At 41.1% G+C, this 17030-nt stretch overlaps 1 long non-coding RNA gene across 2 annotated transcripts in view; it reads right to left on the bottom strand.

Annotated features, from left to right (window-relative positions):
* LOC135293590 (uncharacterized) overlaps window positions 1–16072 on the bottom strand; it is a 28032-nt gene extending 11960 nt beyond the window's left edge. The window contains exons 1-4 of one of the 2 annotated variants that reach the window (XR_010355680.1): window positions 15990–16072; window positions 14411–14480; window positions 11437–11562; window positions 8482–8648 (exon numbers count right to left, since the gene is read on the bottom strand). This is a non-coding gene — a long non-coding RNA (uncharacterized LOC135293590). The other variant, XR_010355679.1, reaches the window with a different exon arrangement.
* Window positions 16073–17030: the final 958 nt, after the last annotated feature.

Below are 17030 nucleotides of genomic sequence, written 5' to 3'. Positions count from 1 at the left end.
TGAATGGGTAAAGAGAATGAAGGCTTTAAACGTTAAGGGTTGTCTTGGCACAGGTGTCATATTGCCCTGTACATTCTTGGTCCTAGACTGTAAAAGTACTGTGATGTCAGTATTTGTGTAGGACAGCAAAGCAGATATAAGATCACACTACATTCATATAGCTAAGTAGTAATAAATCAGAACAGAAAAAAAAAAAAGAGTTATCATAATTGCTTCAGGTTTTCCTAGTCTAAAGCTGATAGTATATTATAAAGGGGCTTTTTTGTTGTTGTTTTAACAAAAGAAAAATCATTTAATGCTGCTAAAACTTTGCCATTTGGCAGGCTGCCTGAGCCAAGGTATGGCTATGACAGCTTCTTAGCAGGCACTACAAATGGCTTGTTAGCTGAAGCTGGAAAGATATTTAACATCTCATTTTTTTAAAAGAAGTAACAAGACCCAGAGACAATGCATAGATATCAATACACAAAATAAATAAAGCAATGTATAGATCCATCCTTCTTTGCATACTCTGGTATTTACATAGCTTGCACAGATTTTCATTCAGATCTGAAAAATGGCTTCTGAATAAGTCTAAATTAAACACAGAATAAGATGAACAGTAAAACTGTGTTTCAAAAGACTAATTTATTAGGGAGAATGGAACAGAATGATTCATCATCTTTATACAGAGCTGCAAAAGTGAGCTGTTGGAATGCCTAGTGAAGAAGACACTCTGAAGCACAACTGCAGGACTACAAAATATGGTATGGAGAATGTGTGGTATCAGGAATTCAGTGATTAGATTAGGGCCATCAAGTTGAATTAAAATTATGGCAGACTTGTGTCCAGAACTTCTATTGCAGCCAAAAGTTTTTATTTTCTCCTAAAAAGCACGTTGCCAAATACTTGTATTGCTGACCTTTTCCAAGGTGGTTTTTGATTTTGGTTACTTTATTCTCATGAGTCCAATTTTCTAAGCCACTCTCCATCCCTCCTAACAACTGCTCCTCGTGGGTGATCTGCCCATGCAAACAAGGGCCTCAACATTCCCGTCGCTTGCTAGAAAATTTCACAAGCAGACAGCTGAAAGTACAATTATGTTAAAGCAAATATTCTGTCACACAAACAAAAGTGGTTATATTGTTAAAAGTTCTGGAACTATTTGTTTGATTTCCAAAGCTGATTGGCTAATATATATTAACCATCCTTGGGAAGATATTTGTGGAAGATATTTGTCCAAGTTATTGATATTATTCTGATAGCTGAGTGACGACATTGCAATAATTTTTTTTGCAGATACAGACTTTAAATACAGAATGGCAAACAGACTAATGTCCCTGAGGGGCTTTCAAGAAGCAGAAATCTTAATGAGCTCATCACTTACAAAAACTGAGTACCTGCCTGGGGACAGACAATGTGAATGGTAGAGGAATCATGTGGTCATGTTTCTCTTCAAGCTTAGCATCCAGATAAGCTCGTCTTGTGTCTGCTCTTGCACAATGCAGCGTGCACTGAAGCAAGACTGAGCTATGTAGGTTATATTAACCCAAGGTGATATTTTGTTTTCTGGTCATTCCTGTAAAGGATGAGAATGAACCCTTCTCAGACAAAACAGGTTTTCTTCTTCCTCTGCTGTTGTTTATTCTATTTAGTCTTTAACTGCAAATATGGCTTTTAGAAATCTTAAGTGCTCCTGTAGGAGCTAAGTAAGTGGGTAGTGTTTGGTTTGTAACATTTAATCATGCCTGGTCAGAAACACAATGTCCACTAAAACACTGACTTTTGTCACCTCTCAAAACCCATAAATGCAGAATACTGTCAGTTTGGAGTTTGAGTCTTCACAAAAATCAGATTATTCTCTTCTTAGTGGCTTCTGGGAAGTATTTATAAGACCTTACACATAAAAAAACCTAAAAATATATATGTATGTCTCCCTGTTAAATAGCTTACTAAATGTCTGTGACAAAAACTGTTTTATTCTGGAATATTTCAGATGTCCTCCAGTCTTCCTTACAAATCCATTTGTCCTTACAAATGGGATTTGTTTTATAGCTTTTCTGTGAGCATCAAGCTTAATATTTCAAGGACGTGGACAGAAGTTACTCTAAGGGCCAGTTTAGGCTGCATGATATGTACTGGTTTTGTTTTCCTTTATTTTTAATTTCTGCTCAGCTATCCAGGGACTCAATAAATCCCTTTCTCCATGAGATGGTCGGGACAGTGCAGTCAAAATTGAGATGTGAGGGAATGAATCTTCTTTTCCTTGTAAATACACTAGGAAAGGGAAGGTTGTCTCCTGCAGAAAGCAGGTAAAGTTCTTATGACTGCAATGCCAATTCCCAGCTGTGTTCAGCCAAAAAAAAGGGATTCACCCTTGCCCAAGCTGCTATGCATTAAGGAAAGAAATGTGACTGCAGAGGATACATCTTGGAGAAACCTCTTCCAGCTAGCAGCATGGTAAAGTTGCAGCCTAAGGGTATGCCTGGATTTTTTCCTTCTCCAGCATCACTTATCTGTGGATAACAGCAAAACCATGACAGACCCCCAACTCAGGATTCAGAGACCAAAATAATTTTCTTTTCCATGCTACACATTCTCCTGCTGGCTACTGGCCTCTTATGACAGTAAAGCACTAGTTAGGCATCTCCCCACTGCTCAGCCTCACTGTGTGATACCTACCCTCCCTGGGGGCTGGCATCAGCCAAAAAAGCAGATGTCTCATCCCATGGTTAAATCACCATACAGTCAGCATCCTGCAGACACTTCAGGCATCTAGGAGCAAACAGATGGTCACTGGCTCCCCAGGCTCTCCCAGCTTCGTGCTGGGTGCTGCAGGAGCACTCTAGGCATGGCTAGGCTGGAGTTCACAACAATAGTCAAGTGCCATGCAGAGACAGAAACAGTCTGGGGTTTTCACAACATTTCTGTAGGGTTATATGATATAATTTTAAATTGGACTGTGTCTGCAAAAAGAACCACATCTGCTGATCAAGAAAGAGGGGAAAGAAAAAGATACATAGGACAGAGCAATCTACCAAATGGGCACATGAGCACCACTGTAGGCACAAACATGCATTTCAGAGAAAAAAAAAAAAAACAAAAACAAGCGAATAATTTTTTTAATATATATTAGTGCTGTGGCCTGTTTCTCCAGCTGCTTTCTTTGTGACTTCTTGGATTTACAGCAATGTTGCATGCAGCTTTTTGTGTTGTTTTTTTTATGCCCCCCTCCCCACTTTCCTATTCTCTTAGCCTTCAAACTCCTTTTACAATTTCAATTATGTGCTCCAGCTGGAGACCTGAGCTCTCAATGACTAACAACCATAGGAGCTGATTTCACATGAACTAGGCAAAAGTCCAGCATGTGACTCAGAAGCAGTCATTCTACCAGAGTTCATGACCTGCAGGAGCTCACTGTGGCTCCACCACTTGTACCTACAGCACTGCAGTTATTACGGGGCTGAAGGCTGTGCTCCAGCACAGGACTAATGGGCTGAAGCTTGTCTCCCTTCATGCTACTTAGAGCTAAATGGAATAAACCAGCAGAGCTGGAGTAAATGAGCCATAGCAAAACTGATCTTAACCTCCACCCCCTTGATTTGGCAGCCAGGCACTAGGGCAGGAGACAAGATAATTCCAGTCAGCTCCAGCGGGCTCTGTAATGCAATTTGACAAATCAAATAGATAGTTTTATTAACGTAACTAAATGAATTATTGCAAATGGGAGATGTGGACATTGATCTGTCTTCATTTTTGCATTCTGCTTTGGGGGAGGGGAGATAGCCTTTAAATTCAAGCTGCTGCTGCCTGAGGTAGGAAGTCGCTGTAATGAATCTGTTCTGCAGTTTCATATCCGCGAACTGCCCATTTAACACCAATACCAATAAGGATAAAAGGGAAATACAGAGGAGTACTATGCATACAGGGCTGTCAATGTTCACACTTGGACATACACATGACTATTCAGGGCCAAATTTTCCTAAATATGAATGTCTGCTTTGATTTTCTGGTGATGAAATGGAACCAGCAAGGCTTTTTGAAGACTTATTATACCAATGAAAAACAAGGACACACTGACTATATTCCTTAATAATAACTCTTCCTACATAAACTGCTTAAATAATGTATTTCACAGAAGATATGATGCAAATACACAGATGACTTCCTCAATGAAATAATCCAAGTCCAGGTCTCTCAAATCAGGTAAATAAATTCAGAACCTAAATAAACTTTAATATTCCTGCCCTATTATCAGTGCCATGATGGAAAAACATCCAGAAAAACCTGGATATTTTATTTGAAACAGTACTTTCTCACATCTTCACATTCTCCAGAGCTAGCTCTGAGAAAGCTAGAGGGTGATTTGTGTCCTTCCTCTCCTCTATTGTGTGTACCCAGAGTTAAAATCCCACTGTGCTGATGCCAAGTATACCTATGCTGGCTGAAGCATGGCATGGAAGACCTCCCAGTACTGGAAGAAAAAGCAAAATAGCATAAGCAGAGCAAAGACTGATTTAACATGCAGTAGAGGAAGCCTTCTTGGAACCATTTAATGTGCTGAACTTCTGGGAAAGCAGATTAAGGAACTCTTGGCTTTGTATAGATATCACTTTCAATATATTGAAAGCAACATATTATGTTGAGCCACTGAGCTGAACATGTCAGATTCTCTCAAGTGCTTCTGCTAGAATGGTTCAGCTTTCTACATACTACAAACTGGGGATGAATTTTGTTTTGTCACCACCCAGTAAAACACTCTCCCTATTCAGGTGTGCAAAAATATTTGGGTTCAGGTTCTCTGGAGGTTTTTTATTCTTACCAAAACAGAGAGTTTTGATCTAGTTTGGTTTACTTTTATTTAATTTGGTTAACAGTGTAGTTGATTTAAAGTACTTCTAGATATTTTTATAGTATTTATTCAAGGGTTTGGGGTTTTTTTAACCATTCTCCTAACATCATAATGGAAGAGTGTTAATGCAAACTTAACGTATGCCATGTATAAACAAAATCCATGTCTCACAAGGGAAAAGTGTGACTGGGATTGCAATTATAGTTTAAATTTATTTTATGAAAGGTGTTTGATTTGAAGGTATCTAATGCAACAGCTTATTGTCACAAGAAACACTACCTATACACCAGAACAGAAACCCACATTTTCACCACTTTTGGAAGTTCTGGACCACAAGGGTGCACCTAAAGGTCTTCCACAGCTTTTTACCAATGACAGAGCACGTCTTTTAAAGACAGAAATCCTGGCTGCAGAGACAGAGAACATCACAGCTATCACAAAAGCCAATCCTCTCAGTACAAAGAGACCCTAGACCCTTGGTGGTACAAAGTCTCCATCAGCCTTCAGTAGGAAGCTTTAAAAATGTATAAGTAGCAGGTTTCTTCCTCTTTTGAGAAGAAGGCTTTTGTTTCCTTCTCTCTTTTACTGCCTTTCATTGGAAGGGTATCACAACGAGCATTAAAATAGACTGTTTTGTGTTATAGTGGGAGCTCTCAAAGTGGGTCCATGAAACAAACCTGAGGGTTGTCCTGCTTTCCCTCTTTTGAATTTCTGATACAGGAATAACAGTTCTGTCACATTCTCCCAATTTTGAGAAATATGTGGCCATTACTTTGCAATTGCAGCTCTTTTTTTCCAGAATGAGTGCTTGATATCTGTTTGCTGATCCAATATACCATTATATAATCCCCCAGAGACCTTGGATTCCTTCTGACTTCATCTCTGCTTTATGTTCTATAAAGATGCCTCTTCCCTCAACAACCAGTGCTTACAGACCTTCCTAAAATATTGCTGGGCAAATTGCACAGCCTCCCAAATTTAATTAACTGTTCAGTCAGCATATCTCAGTTTCTAAAAGGGACCTTGGGTGAACATTGAGGCAGGTGAATGACAGTGTTGCTTACTGCAGTAAGTCATCAGTGTGTACAGCTCAAATGATCCCAGCTCAGGCTGATAGTAAGTACAAATTCACTATTGCTAGGAACTGTATGAAGGAAAAATAAGAAAAAAATATGATACTCAAGCACTATTACTCTTTGTTGTGGAAATAGGAATAAAATTATGAATCCATTCTCTTCCATCATGCTTTCCTTTTGGAGAGACGCCATTTTAGGCACAGAAGCTCTTGAGGTATCTTCATGTCCAAGAAAAGTACTGAGCTGCCATTGAGCAAGACCACAGACATAGGAGTGCCACTTTTTCTAAAACATAAGAGATGGAGTTTGCCAGAGCCAGTTCCGACTGAGAAACCCAAGAGACCACTAACAGTATAGAGATCTTTTGTATTCCCAAGTGCTGAAAGATCAAGAAAGCAGTAAGGCTTTGTCTGTATTGGCAATTGTGTCTGAGTAAAGAGAATTAGGTGCTGTCTGCTTTGAGCTTTGTTTAATATAAGAGCATGCAATAGTGAAACCATAGATAAACTGGATCTGCAGGACTTTAGATGCCTCTCTGATCTGTGGTGACAGAAGATTACTTCCTAGAACATTTACAGCATTTTATAGCAGTGAATCATTTGGTTTTCCTTGTGTTACTGAGTTTAATAAAAGAGTTGTAATCTTAAGCTGCATGATGCGGATGGATATCTTTTTTCCCCTCACAGCAAAAACATTACTTCAGCAATAAATTGCATGAAAGACAGTAGTTTTGATTATCTGTTTACTTGGAAAAATTCAAAAAGTAACACCTAAGATTTTACTGGCTCTTAATGCCAGTCAGACTGAAAGAGCAAAAGGAATTGCTCTGGCTTTATTAGCAATCTTTATTGCTAAAAACATGAGAAATTGGGAGAGGACAGAAGCAATAATCTGTATTTTCATTTGTTTATAGGTTCCCTTGGGATGAAGGTAGGCATGTGTGTTTCCAGTGAAAATCCAGGGCTGAGCTCACTGCTGTGCCTAGGGAGGCAGCATCTGCATAGCTTTACTCCACTGTGTTCTTTCCTCTTGCTCACTTTTTCCCTCTGTAAATAACATTTACTATAAAAGTTTGCAACTTGCATTTGTCTTTTTGTTCTGTGTTTTACTATGTATCACTAACAGTCTAATAAGACATTAAAACATATTATTCTTCCTATTTAAGCTTCTGGTTCTGTCTTACCTAATGGACTTGGGAACCCTTCCAAGCATCTGCACTCTGCTGCCCATGCCTTCATTGACTCTTGAATATCTGTAAAAGCAAGACTCATGCACACAACCTTCCTGCCCTCCACTGTGCACAGTTTCCACAGAGAGGAAAGCAAATTGCTCAGGATAGACAAGGATGACATACCCTTGTCCTAGTCCCATTCCAGATAGCTGAGGACCCTGTAGTCTGGGATGTACGTCAGCACACCCTTCAGACAAAAAGGATATATTCATTGGCTTTAATGCAAACAGCACATTCTTAAACAGTGTGCCCTTTGAAGGGGTGGGGGGGATTTGTTTTCCTTAAGAACTTGATTCTACATCTGCCCAAAGCTTTTGGAGGATCAGGTGGTGATATGCCAAGCCTTCCATTTGCTTTGAATAATTTCTTCTTACTCAACTGCAAGTGCCAGGTGTGTCCAGTACCTCTCTAACTCTCAGATGTTAGCAAAACCACTCTCAGAGAACTGAATGATAAAAGAACATTGCACTTGTTTTGCAAGGCCCCTGTCAGCTGTGGCTCCTTGACCATCATAACCACAAATTTTGCTCCAAACCAGAACTACCTTGTAGTTTTCCAACCAGTCAAGTAGTATGGTGAGCAGCAAAGCTTTGGTGTATTTCTGTCCAAAGTAGTGGGATCCAGCAGGAATCCAAGGTTACCAATACAAAATTGTGGTTTTTACCACAAAAAGAAAAAAAAAAAAGACCTAATACATTCTAATATGTGTTCACTAATTGGTTTAAGAGTTTGTCTGTGAGCTTCACACAGAAATATAAAAAGACTCACATATCTGCTGAGCAAATGTACTTCTAGATATATGGAATTCTGTCCTCTTACAAGCATTCTCATGGAAATTTGCAGATGTGATTTGGGCTAGCAATGCTGAGAGGCTCTGGTTTCTGGCATGTCAAACTTGACAGAGACAGTATTTTACCACAGTGCAGAATCTGGCAGCAGAAGATGACAGTGTCTCTATGAGCTGTCGTGTAAAATTCTTGCAATTAAATAGGCCCAAGTCTATTTAGAAGTATAAAGGGCTCTTCAAAGAACACAAGTCTGTTGTCCCCGTTGCATGTCCTGCAGAAGAGAAAGCACCTGAGAGGGAAGAGAGTGGTCTGAGGTTTGGGTCTCTGTGGCATGGAGTTCCAGAGGGACTCTGTATAGATGAAGAGAGCAGCTTAGAAAAGCTGTTATTTTCCATTGCGAAGCAGAAAAAAAGCAACCCAGAAGCTGTTTCAATGTCAGAGGGATCAGCATAGCTTCTGTACAGTTAGAATATAAATGCTGCCCTGGGAGACTTAGGGTCAGTGTGAGATCACATTGAAGCAGGGCCAGCCGAAAGGAACGTCCCAGTAACTCACCCTAGATGACCAGAAAAGTGAGGGATGCTGCACTGATCACAACATCTTTCCAAAGCATAGCAGTGTCACTACATCAGGCACTTGTTTTGTCTCAGCTTTCAAAGAGGAAGACAATTTGCTTCAAGGAAAGTAGTCACCTCTTGGTGCAGCTCCATTAGGTGAAATACCTGAAAAAAATGAGAAACAGAAGTGTTGTTCTTCTTTTTACTTACATTTCTACACCTAGATTTATGTTTGTCAGATAGTCACAAGCTAGAAGAGTTTTAAAATGCTTTAATATTTGTAACAAATAAAAAAACAGAATTATATTCTTGGGCAAAAATTTTTAACTCGTCTGCCTTCCAAACTGTTGGCATTACTCCCAAGGAGGAGTCCAGACATGAGTCTGGAAATAGCCCTTCATTTGTACTGTATTGCTGCAAATGTGAGGTCATCTTCATGTGTTCAGAGCTCTAACAAAGCTTCACCAACTTTGAATAAGCCTATTTTGGACAATGTGATGATACACAGAGATATTTCAGATAGTCTAAACAAACAGGTATGACAACAGAAGCAATGCAGATGTACCTTCACAATCACAGCCAACACTAACTAAACCTGATGCTGGGTTAAGGTTGCTTTCAGCAGTCTTGCTACCTCTAAATCTAATATCCCTCTGTTATCCCTAGAGGTAAACCAAGTGCTGTTAACCAAGAAGAAGACTAGGCAGTAGACAGGGATCCACAGAAGAAACAGTGGGATGGACCAGATGGTTGAGTGGAGCAGTGGAGCTTGCACTCATGCAGAGAAAAAAAATATATCTCATGAGAGTTGCAAATGTTTCTCTGCAATGCTGAGACATAAGATGAAGACATACCAGACTGGTCATAACACCATAGAATCAGATTGGTTTGGGTTGGCAGGGACCTTTAAAGACCAGCTAATCCAAACCCCTGCAGAGAGCAGGACTCAATCGGGTTGCTCAAAGCCTCATTCAGTCTGACCTTTGAATGTTGCCAAGGGTAGGGCAACCACCAACTCTGTGGGCAACCTGTTCTGGGTTTCACAATCCCTCATGATAAAAAATTTCTTCCTTGTATCTAGTCCCTTGGATTTCTTTAAAATCCAGTTGAGGAAGAGGCTGTTTCAATAAACTGAGGGTTGACTTCAACTCACTAAAGCTCATCTCCCAAAGGCTGGAATTCTAAATGTTATTGTCTCTGTGATTCATTCTGTTGGACACAATACATTACTCATTTCACTGACCTAGTGCAACCACCTGTCGTGGTTTGGCCCAGAAATGTGTTTCTGGAAAGGTCTAAGTCAGGCCAATCAGTGGCCAAATTCAAAATTGGCATGTGATGTAGCCACTGAGGATCTGGATATGCCTCTGAGAACACACGGGGGTTAAAAGCAAGAGATTCCCAGAGAACTTCCTCTTTGGGAATCCGGCGTTGGTGAGTAAGGTCTGGCCTCTCCCCTGCCCAGCTGCGTCTGGGTGGGGGAGGGGGAGGCCATGACAGGGAGGAGGCCGGGAGCCCCAAAAGGTGCAGAGGTGGAGGAGAACATGCAGGGGTTGATGAGAATTGAGATGTCTGGGCAGCCCCCCCAGAGAGAGAGACAGAAATTGTGCTGGCAACTCAGCCGGCCAGAAGCGGGGGATGCGTCGAGAGAAGGTGCTCGGCAGATGTGGGAGTCCTTGGGCAGGCAGAGTTGAAGATTTTAACCCCTTTGTAGACTAATAGAAACCTTACAAATACTGAATCCTCCTGAATCAGGATGAGGTGAGAGAGAGATGAGAGATGGGCAAGCGTGAGGAAAGCTGGAAGAGAGAAGAATCCTGAGTGGAAGAGATGATGGAGTGGCCTTGGGCTGGACTCTTTCTTGTATAGCCATGGACAGACCCGTGTTTTTTCCCTGTGACCCAGAGACTGTATTTAGGGGGAGGCAACACCCAGGAGTCAAGAGTGAAGCAGCGGCGTGAACAGAGACGGCTGAAGGGGGTGTGAGATGCCCTCTGTCTCCACGGAGAGGAAGATCTCTGTTCATGAGGCCCCTCGGCCCCAGGGGGTGAAATGTGGGGGGGACTGGTGTCCCAAAGTTGAAACTCTTCATGAGGCCCCTCGGCCCCAGGGGGATGAAATTTGGGGGGGGACGGGTGTCCCGCAGTTGAGAGACTGCTGCTTCTGGAAGTGGGTGGAGCATCTTTAAACGGGGAGCCCTAAAAGCAGTCCTGGCCCGTGTCCAGTGGTGAGAGCACTGGACATGGGGGGGGAGAAGTCACGAGGGCCGATGTTCTCTGGGTGGGGCCATGGGTGACACGGAAGCACAGGAGGTTTTAATTGTGCTTCCGGGAGGCCTATGCGGCAAGGGAGGACTCCTCTCTCCCTGATGGATTTGAGGGTTGATAATTTGAGGGGTGGTGAATCTCTGGAGAAAAGGGAGGGGGAGGAGGAAGGTATCTGGAAGGTTTTCATTCTTAGTTTAGTATGTGTTCCTTTCTAGATTTTTAATAAATAAAGTGTTGTGTTTTTCCCTCCATCCCCGAATGGGAGCCTGCTTTGTTCTGTTCCCAGGTCACATCTCACAGCAACCATTTTGGAAATATACCCTTCATGGGGGCCCTGGCATTGTGCCAGGGTCAAACCATGACACCACCTCAGCATCATCAGCTCAGAGTAAAAACCCCCAAGAAGGGAAACATTAAAGTTGTTTAATTAGCCTGTATAAAAAGAAAAAAAAATTGCCCTTATAAAGAGAACATTATGATAAACCTCAATGTTTAAAGTACAACAAATCTGTTTGAAAACAGAAAGTGTCAACTATGATCATTCAGTCAGTGGGAATATTTATACTTCAACAGACTATGGCTCCTACCACGCTCACATGGTATCTGCAATTCCTCACACTAAACTCGTTTACAGACCTAGGCACCATTGCTATGGACACACACAACTGAGTGAAAGGAATACATACCTGAGAGAGTCCAACAAGTGCTGCAGACAGATACTTTTCTGAAACTTAACAAATGGGGCACAACAAGTGTCTAAGTAATCTTAGATTTGTTTCTCCTTGGACAGATTTCCTGTTACTGGGTCCACTCTTGAATGCATGAGAGGATGAATGAAAGGAAAAGGGATTAGTTTGTAAAGATTGTGTTAGTAACTCAGTTCCAAGACTCCTTAATATAATGAGGCATCGACTACCAAGCTTTCACATTATCCTATCTTGTTATCCCCCAGGCTTAAGCTCCTGGAACATTAAGTAGCCTGCATTCACTTCAGCCACTCTCTTCAAAACAAGCAAGGTATTTCACAGCTCCTTTTGGCATGTGTGCTTCTCAGACTGCTAGGATTAACTTCATTGTCAGTGTAAAAAAGAAAAATGCTTTTCCAAAGGCCTCTGTGAGCCAGCTTACTGAAATGGCATATATGTGCATCCCATAGCTCTGTCAGATTGAGCAGAAGGGATTTGATACACTCATTTGATAACATCCATACAGCGAGTATAATAATGCCATTTATAATGCTGTAGTACAAACCTCCCAAATTACTTCAGAATACAGTCACAATTCACAAGGGAAAAATGCATTAAAGTATTTTACCTTTAGCTTTTGCAGTCCACTTTTCATTTCCTTTACACTAAGGTTTATACCCTTGTTTATAGAGAATAGTGTACATGTATTTTTGCAATAAATAATCTAATCCAACACACAGTACCAACATACAACACTATCATAATATGGAGAATACAATATTTCTCAAGCTTATCCTGCTAAAATTCAGGTTTCTATTCAGTTGTAATAGTGAAATTATTTCATAAACAATTCTCCCAAATATTTGAGAGGCAATCTTTCATCCTTTAGATAGAATACATGTCAGAGATACAACTGGGATTTTCCTTGAAAATAAAGATGTCTAAGATTTCTTGCATTCATCTTACAGGGCTGTTTTTCATATTTAGTGATTTACCCCATTTCCAACTAGCAATTTGTCTCTCATGTCAGCTTATCTGAAGGTCAAACATTAAAAATAAAACTAGTATTTAATCCTGATAACATTTAAATATTTGCAGATAATTATTACATTTCTCCAGGTCCCAGCATTATTTTCCAAGCTACCAATTTTAACTCTCTGGCTTTTCCTTAAAATCAGTACTTCTTGTCCACAACTAAAAACCTCAATTCTGCTAAAATACTCTCAGCATTTCGATCCAAAATGTTAATGTTATCACTAGTTATAGAAATAAGGAATTTATTCATATTCCATTCATACTAAAGATGCAATTTCATATTATATCATATTCTCACTTGTCATAAAACCATGGGACTTCATCAATTCATACCTAGCAAGGACCACAATAGTTGCTCTATTTCATTGTTATAGGAACGTGGCAACTCTTGCATATTCTAGATTGCAAGAAGGATAATATACTTCTGGTTTTTATGTCTAGTACCATTAAGATGAATAAATTTCATCATATATAGAAAAAAATTATTAAAGCTTATTTCTTAACAGTAAAAAAATCAATTCTATGTTTTCATATATATTTTATGTGTACATATATATATATGCACACACATATGTTGTATGGCCTGTTATTTTCCTCTGTGTGAATAATACACTCCATACTGATCAGCAGGCTTTTGTGCTCCAGTAGTAACAGCTCCTGTCATTAAGATTTAAGTTGCATGAGGCACTTGTAATGGAATTATAAAATCTATTTCTAAAAGAATGATTGATTCCATTCATTACCAGCTTTCAGTATACAATAAAAATTTTCTGAATCTTAGAAAAAAAAAGTCATGAGGCAAATCCAAGTGATAATAAATCACCTGTATAAATGTTAACAAAATGGACTCAAGACGCACAACTGACTATGCATGGCCACAGTGAATGCTGTATAAATAAAACATATTTTCTTTTTCACTAAGTAACAATTCAAGGAGTTAAAATAATTCAGTGTAGTAGAAAATGGGTAAAAGCTGGCTGTAGCAGAGTGCACAGTAAAGATCCTTATTGACTGATTAGCAATTTGTTTCTACAAACACTGCACTGCAGTTGCCCTACTATGCAGAAGGCTATTAGAGCCTAATGAAAAATGTGCATTTTCGTTAGAGTTAATGGTCTTGAACAGAAGCCCTGTGCTTCTATGAGGCTTTATTCTGTACTTAAATTATGGATTCATGTCTGTCATTACAGCTATTGTCCCTTGTTTCTACAATATATGCACATTACACAGTTCTGTATTTACAGTGTGACTCCAGCAAAGATGAGGAACAAAACCAATCCCTCTCAGATGGTGAAGGCACTGTCCTGTGAGAGCAAGCAGCGGGACTCTGTCAGCACGTGGGCTGATGCCTGAAGAGCAAATTTAGCTGGGAGTTCCCTGCTTTTGACATTTCAGGCTCTCCCTTAAAAACTTCAGCTGCTGTACATGGCACCTGAAGTTACAAGGAGTAGCACTGTAGATGAAGTTCTGGATTAATTAGAGACCAGGGCACTAGTTGGGGATTCCACTGCCTGGGAGAGCACAGGGCTGTGCAAGGTGCAGGCACCACAGCAGGGAAAACAGGGCAGGGTCACATGGAAACCTCTCTGCTGTCACCAGGCATGGAGCACGGGTGCCAGCACAGCCAACAGCTGGCCCTGTTCTACAAATCCACAGCAGCAAAAACCTAAGGATGATACAAATGGCCAAGCAAAATAAAACAGGTACTATTTTACTTTTTAACAGATATTAACAGGAGGTTTCCTACTAGGGGGATAGAGTTGAGAACTGGCTCCACAAAAAGTATAAAATCACATCTGGAGATAAAAACAATTCACTGGAAGCAGCAATGACATAAGAAAAATGAGCAGAAACAGCAATAGTATTAATAAAAAAAGGCATATGACAAAAAAAAATAATTTACATGAAAAGTAAAATAGTACTGGACCATTTCACTCACCATATTTTTTTCCCTCAACTGGAAAGGAGAGGGTCCCTTACTCCCACTCCTGGCTCCCTTCCTCCTGTCCCTGGCAAGTGACATGACATGGTATTGAATAAAATTAGCACCTGGCCATGTTTTCCTCTACCTCTGTAAAAAATTAACTCTGTCCTGGCCAAAACTAGGACAATCAGTCATTGCCTATTTCTAGGTGTGCCTTAGTAAGTCTACACTGGGCTGATTTTTTTGTGTGGAGCTGCATGTATTACTTCATGTTATTTCATATCTAATTTGAGGTTATGTGGCTCCAAATCAAACTTTGTATTTACATGGATATGTGGACACATATACAAGTGTGTGTACATGTGTTATGTGGTCTGTGATTACAGCCAGTTATTTATCTGATCTGGTTTCATGTGCATAGGACAGTGTTCACAGACATCTTTGGTCTACATACACATATTTATGTCTAAATAAAAAAAAGTCTATGAGACTTGCTTTTATTTTCCTTCTGCTTTCTTTATGGCAATGTCTAGTTCATATCCAGTTCTGGTTCAGCTGGAGTCTCTTGCTGTGCTTTCTCTGCCCAGCTTGGCTCCCTGAGGCTGCAGCTCCTCTAAGCCAGGGAAGGGAAAAGCTTTTAGATGGGCAAACAAAGCCAAGCAAGCCCAACAAAACTGAACCATGCAGAGCTTGTCCAGGTGCCCATCCTTGCATGGTGCCCCTGCCCCACTCAGCTTCCCATCCCCAGCAAAGGCACCGAGGGTGCGCTCGATGCCCTTGGATGTCATTGCTAAAGGCAGTGATGAGCCCCGGTGCTCAGGTAGAGCCCTGAGGGACACCCCTCGTGCCCCGGCCTCCTGCAGAACATGGAGCCACTGCCCACGTGTCCCTGGCACGTCCATGTTGCCAATTCCTTGTGCCCTGGACAGCACAGCCTGCAAACCCAAGGCTCTGCAGTGCGGGGCTGGGGCTGTCGTGCAGGAGCAGAGCCAAAGCCTCTCAGAACTCTGGGGACAGCAGAGCATGTGTGGAATCAGTAGTCATGGCCAAAAGGGAAGAGAGCTGATGTATTTTCACACTCAGTGCCTGTGGGCCCCGTGACAGTGACTGCTCAGCCCCCAGCACCAGTGCGAGTTCCCAGCTGGGCCCGCAGGACAGGGCTGTCCCTGCTCTCCCAAGGCCACACGTTGAGCCTGGCTGAGGGAGAACTGTGCTGGGAGCCCCTCTGCACCAGGGCTGTGCTGCCCACACAGCGAAGCCACCACAGCCCCGCTCTGACGCTGCCCATGGCCTGGGAGCCGAGCTGGGTTGGAAAGGCAGCGCAAGTTTGGTGAGGGCAAGGAGCAACACCTGCCCCTTCCCAGGATTGCTGTGGTTGTAAAGATGCTGCAGAGGCTCTTCTCACCATTTTCACTTCTATTTTGCACAAAAGACATCCACCAGAAGGAACTTGCAGCTGACCATGTGGCTAAGACCTTGCACCCCCTGCTCCCCTGTCCTTGCCCAGGGCCTGCTCAGCAGAAAGCAGCTGTGGAGTCACTTCTGGAATCTGTACAACTTCTACCCCGACAGAATGGTTGGGGTTGGCAGAGACCTTACAGCTCATGTAGTTCCAGCTGATGGTCTCCTGCTCTGTGTCTCCCCTCTCTGACAGGTGTTTCCTTTCTTTCTCTCTCCCTACCTCACACTTGTTGCGCAATCAAATCTGTGTTGCTGAATAAAATCCCTCTGTTGCCATCCTATGGTCTCATTTGCCTCTTAATCAGGGCCATATTTGAAACAACCAAGTGAAAAGTAAAGCAATTTGATAAGATACAGACTATATTTAAAAAAAATAAAATTCTCATCATCCTCAAGGGAAATGTAACACAATCTCCATATCAGGCGGGTATTTTTTGGAATTCCTTTCCTGTAAGTATCCTACAGAGGAAGCTGTGATAAACTCAGTTACCAAAGTAGAAGACATTCAAGTGATTTTGGTTAGCACTAAAATGTCTGATTCTTAAATATTCTGTGTTTAAGCAAAGCCACCTGGTAAGCAAACAGGCCTGGCAACCAGCCAAGTGCAGGTGACAACTTGTACCTCTTCCAGCAAACAAAACAAATTCTTACAAAAGGATTCACACAGTTTCTGCAAATACTTTGTGTCTGCATGAGCTGTCTGTTTTCCTCTGTTTCTTCTTTCTGATCATCCTTAGGTATGATTTTGGGACTGCTTTTTATTTTCTGTTTATTCATTTTGCTATCCACTTCTTCAGCTGAAACAGGGTTTTTGATTATAATGATGGTAACAACAGTGGAGTTGAATGTGGTGATATTTTTGTGCTGTTAAGATTTTGCTTCCTGCAAAAAATTGCTATTGATTGTTCATCAAGTTATCTGCTGCAACCCATTATTTATACCCACTCCAGTTCAGACTTTTGGGAGAGAATTACATGGCTGATGATGTGAACAAGTGCTTTGTATATGGAATGTTATTTTTTGATTGCTAAGCTTCCTATAAGAAAATCTATTATTAACTCCTTAATTCTTGTGTGTTTTGCTAAGAACAAAAAATTCCTAAAACTATTCTCAATTAAATAAATATCTGTTTTCTTAAAATAAAAAATAAAGAAGGAAAAGCATGTTCTCACCC

This window comes from Passer domesticus, chromosome 2 (assembly GCF_036417665.1).
Source record: "Passer domesticus isolate bPasDom1 chromosome 2, bPasDom1.hap1, whole genome shotgun sequence".
Classification (NCBI taxonomy): Eukaryota; Metazoa; Chordata; class Aves; order Passeriformes; family Passeridae; genus Passer; species Passer domesticus.
The sequence above is the reverse complement of the archived record's forward strand: the minus strand, read 5'-3'. Positions and strand labels throughout refer to the sequence as shown.